We start from the raw sequence: 5,595 nt of genomic DNA, 5'->3' as shown, positions 1-5,595 counted from the left end.
CCATTACATGCAAAAAGACTCATAATATTGCCATTGTCTAGAGTGCTTCAACAATCCTTATGACATAGCAAGGTGCATAATCAAATGAAGAAAAAAGTCTTCCATTGCCATTTCAATATCAAAGTAAATTTACACCAAAATAAAGAGTTAATAATCAAATGAAGAAAAAGAGAGTTTCATATTGATAATGATAAGATTCTCCATCGTCACACTCACACTACTCACATGAATGTCTTTCTAGCTTCTTCTTCTTCTTAGTTCTTCCTCTATAAATACATAAACTTGGCTTCACAAATATCACCACTTCTCTTCTTCTATATTTCATACTAATCATTCTCACTTCTATATCCTACGAGCTAGCACAATATATAACAATTTTATTTGGTTTTTCAACTCTTTCATTAACACCACAACACTACCATTTCCATTTCATAGTAATATATATCCTACCAACTAATACAATATATAACCTTTCACTTTTGTTGTTCAACTCTTTCATTGACACCACAACACTACCATTTCCATTTCAATAATATATCCATAGTTCTCTTCCACCATACAAATTCCTCTTGTTTATTTTCACTCCACTTGGACTTCATTTCACCAAAACAACAACACTTGATCTGTTAATAACTCTATTTCTTTTGCTTAATGATCATCATATATACTTTTTATTCATGAAATGCTTTTTCATTCATTTCCTAATTGATTATTTACACATTCACATATGCACTGAATTAACTCTTATATTACATTAGTCTCTCACAAACAGGGGAGGAGACAGGGCATTATTATTTTGAGTATACTTGCAATAACATACAAACTCATATATTACATTACACTGATTTTATTCCTTTGTTAATTATGTGAGTTTACATTTATTTATCATAAAAAACTACCAATAAAGAATACCGTTTTTATACATTTACTACAAATAACAAGTATTATTATTCATTTGCAACTTACAAGTATAATTATCCTATCGTAGTTATATTAAAAAATAACTAGTTAATTTTTATCTTTTTTGTTTTCTTTTTCTCTTTAGAACCTACATTGCATTGGTGTCTCGTAATTTGAGTCTAACAAAGAAATTTGTTTAACTTGTGAAAGAAAGGGATTTGTGAGAATATTCTCCAACTATTATCTAACCCCTATTTACTTGTGCTTTTTAATTCATGTTATTCGTCTATATACTTTTTATTCGTTTTATCTATGTTGTTGATGATGTAGTTTAATATGAAAGGTACATATTTTTAAATGAAACATTCATTTAATCTAATTTATGGTTTTTTTTTACTTAATCTAATTTATGGTTTTTATACTTAATCTAATAGCTTTGAACTAGGAGAAGGCAGATAAATAATTATTTTGACTTAATTGGTTATTTTACACATTCATATATGCTGAATTAGTAAATATGCCTATCTATCATTACTGCAACTCACAAGTTTTTAATATTCATTTAGTTCAAAATATTTTTTTTACACATTTATATGCTTGTGATTGTAGAGGAAACAAACAAAGGAAAAAAAAAACAGAATCAGGTTATGTGACAGAAAAAAATATGCATGAATATATTATATTATTTTGATAATGCATTAAACACATACTACTAACTATATATTTTTTTGTTATGGTATTGCTAGCTTGACAATGGACAGAAGGTATTCTATTGGACTTTTGCTACTCCTTATTAGCCTTACTTCACATTTAGTGAATTGTTATTCATCTACTCAAGATGACTTGAAGGCAAATACACTTCATCACTCTTTCTTTATCAAATTTCATAATTCTTGTTTCTGACAAATATATTTATTAAAAATGCAGACTTATATTGTCTATACTGGAAATAGTAAAAATGATGAAACTTCTTTATTACTTCACTACCAAAATTTGCTTCAACAAGTTGCGGACAGGTTATTTTATTGTTAAATTTTTATGCTATTTAAGTCCAACCTTACCTGCAACAAGTAATATTTTATGATTTCTTATACTGAATTTCACTGCAAATGCCTTTTACTGTAATTCACAGAACTATGGCTTATTATATAGAGATGAAAAGAGAAAAAATAAAAGTAAATGCTAAACTAAGTTTATATATTATTGCAGTAAAATAATTGGAGCTAGGTATTATTTATCATTTGTTGATCCCTTGAGCGAAAAAGATAATGAATCTCCAAGAGATTCAGAAGGCCATGAGACACATACAGCTTCAATTGCAGTAGGGATACCAATTAAGAAGGCAAGCATGGGAGGCCTTGCACGAGGTACAACAAGAGGTGGAGCTCCATCTGCACGTATTGTTGTGTACAAAGTATGCTGGGTCAAAGGATGCTTTGATTCTGGTATTCTTGCTGCATTCGATGATACAATTGCCGATGGGGTTGATATATTATCAGTCTCACTTACATCAGGGTCAAATGACACTATGTATTTTAGAGATGCAATTTCCATCGGATCATTCCATATTATGCAACATGGAGTGTTGACAGTGTTGGCAGCTGGAAACTCGGGTCCTCGTCCTTCAACCTTAGGCAATTTTTCACCTTGGGCAATTGTTGTGGCGGCTAGCACAATTGATAGAATGTTTGTCACCAAGGTCAAATTAGGAGACAATATGACATATGAGGTAAATTACTCTTTTATCTCCTATGCTATATAACATGTCTTATTTCATCTTATGGTTAATATCTTTGATTCTTATGTTTAGGGTGTCTCTTTGAACACATTTGACCTTGAGGAAAAACTATACCCTATTGTCTATGGTGGAGCTGCACCAAATACTATAGGAGGCTTCAATAAAGACAAATCTAGGTAACTAGCTTTTGTATCATTAAAATTAGCAAACGGTATAAAACATTACTTTTCAACTTTAGTCTTACAAAAATATATTTAATTGCAGTCTTTAAGTTAAAATGTCTAACTTTTATTTAGAATGATTAACTTATTTAAGTTAATATTAAAAATAAAATGTTTGTTAAATGGACATTACTGAATAGAGAAAAACTTTTTAAAATCAACTATTTGTTAACCAAATTATATTAAAACTGTAGATTTTGCTCAGCCAACACATTGGATGCTAGGTTGGTGAAAGGAAAAATTGTTCTATGTGAAGGAACAGAAGGTTTGTTATTATATCATTTTTACAATATTTAATATAAACATTTTTTGTATAATATTACAGCCGGATTTAATTGCTCCTGGAGTTGACATAATCGCTAGTTGGCCTACAATTTCTCCTATTTCTGATACTATCGGAGATAATAGAAATTTGGAGTTCAACATTATGTCGGGAACGTCAATGTCATGTCCGCATGTGTCTGGAGCAGCTGTGTATATCAAATCATTTCATCCAACATAGTCACCTGCGGCTATTCAGTCAGCCCTTATTACCACAGATATAATATAAATAAGTAGTGTTAAATCTTAATTAATATATTCATCCATATAAACATAAACTTAACACATGCTTATTTTAATTAAACAGTTGAAAGTTTCCCTTGAGTAGAATGGATTATACTTCTTTTTCTTTTTCTTTTATGTTAAAATATGAACTCCCTTGAAAAATAAACATGTATTATACTTTACTTAATTTTAATACTTTCAAACTTTTAATTTATTTTCTTTATCAGTGATATAATGAATATACAGTACCAGATCAACTATAAAATAATAACCGAGATAAAAAAAGATTTTGGATAAAGCTTCAAAGTTGATAATAAAAATTTCCTCAATATAAGTGATATCGTTTTAGCAAATGTACTGAATCGTTGCAAGTAATAATAAAACGGTAGTACCGAGTGTCGAACTCAAGGATTGCGTTTTACTATTGAATTATATTTGATTACTAGAATTGAACAAAAAGGTTCCCTAGTTGATTGAAATAATGTTTGAAATTAACAACAATAATAAAATTGATCTTTTATAATGAGAAAAATGTCAGGGATGAGTTTCCTTCGAATCCAACCTTGGTGTCTAATTTGATCCTAGTTACTGAATTCCTTTATTGAATTATTACCGAATTCTCTTTATTATTCTTGCCCTAATGTCTTAGTGACATAACCTTTAATTCCAAAGTAACCTCTAATTCCTTAGTGGATTTAAGATTAGAATTAAGCATTACCGTATAGAAATTCTCTTGTAAATTATTGCTTTGCAACTAATTTAATTGGTTTCATGACCTGCATCTATCCCTAGACTACAAATTCATGAATTTCTCATCTCAAGCATTCGTAAAGTCCACTTCCGTTTCAAAATACAAATCGTAGAACATTTTAATGTTGATCAAGCAATAAAAAGCATTAAGCACAAAGATGAAAAAAATAATTCAATAAACTCATTCATATAACTAGAAATCAAATCAGAAAAATAAGGGTTTCATCTGGTTACACTCATCCCTAAAAAATAGGGTTTAGTTACTCATGACAGAGATACAAAAGATAAGGATTAAAGAAGAATTACAAGAATGATTTATGGATGATTCTTGATAAAACTGCTTCAATGGCGTTAGAAACGGCCGTCTTTGAGTTTCTATGCTAGGGCACAAGTCTCCCAAGTTCCCAAGAGTCAAAAAGATCCATAAACAGTAAAAAAGTTGCGTTTTTATGATTGCTGATGCGCGTCACGCGCCCCAGGCGCGCAGGGCGCGCTCCAGGCGCACAATATCTGTTGTCTGAGGTATTTTGCATTTTTCTCATCTTTTGCTTCTGAATTTGGTCCCGATGTCTTCATGAAAGTTGTATATATGGATCTTAGATTTAATTAGCACTTGGATTGACACTAATTGGACATATAGAACTCCAGATATTGCTGAAATACTCCACATATATCATGTTCATTTTTCATCAAAATTCAGCACTGCACTTAAAACAAAACGCAATGTAAAATTACGAAAAATTCCTACTTAATCACTGAAATACAAGCATAACATATTAATGAATTCAAAGAACAAAAATAACCCGAATGTATCAAATAAATCCTTAATTTAACTAATGATTGAAGATAAATAAGACTAAAACAGTGGAAAAATATGCATATGATGAAGAGTTATCACAACCCCAAACTTAATCTATTGCTTGTCCCCAAGTTACAATTAATTTCATATTTGGTGCAGTTAAAAGCAACCTTAAACTCAATTTCTCAATTCAAATCAAACACAATTCTCAAAGTTTCAGCTACTACAAAACATCCATCATACTCTATGGTTGCTTACAAAAATAACGAGGTTTGTACACCTTGGCATTAGGGATGGGAATAGGCTAGGCCGTCCGACAGGGGCCTATGGCCTGGCCTGGCCTGTTTAATAAAAAGGTCAGGCTCAGGCTGTTTTTAAAGCCTATTTATATAAATAGGTCAGGCTCAGGCTTATAAAAAAGCCTATTAGGCCTGACAAGCCGGCCTATATATATTTTATATGTATTTTATTCTCTATTTTTCTTCTTCTAATTTCCATTGCACTCACTCCAACAAACATGTATGAAAACAACATATTTTTTTATAAAAACCGATATTATTTATTTGTTACTTTATATTTTATAAAAACCAATACTATTTATTTGTTATCTTTATATATATTATTAGTATATAAATTTAGAA

General features: G+C 30.2%; 1 pseudogene; it reads left to right on the top strand.

The window, feature by feature from the left end:
- Positions 1-1,493: 1,493 nt before the first annotated feature.
- LOC101490588 (cucumisin-like) overlaps positions 1,494-5,595 on the top strand; it is a 15,567-nt pseudogene continuing 11,465 nt past the window's right edge.

The sequence above is a fragment of the Cicer arietinum genome, chromosome 7, assembly GCF_000331145.2.
Source record: "Cicer arietinum cultivar CDC Frontier isolate Library 1 chromosome 7, Cicar.CDCFrontier_v2.0, whole genome shotgun sequence".
Taxonomy (NCBI): Eukaryota; Viridiplantae; Streptophyta; class Magnoliopsida; order Fabales; family Fabaceae; genus Cicer; species Cicer arietinum.
The sequence above is the reverse complement of the archived record's forward strand: the minus strand, read 5'-3'. Positions and strand labels throughout refer to the sequence as shown.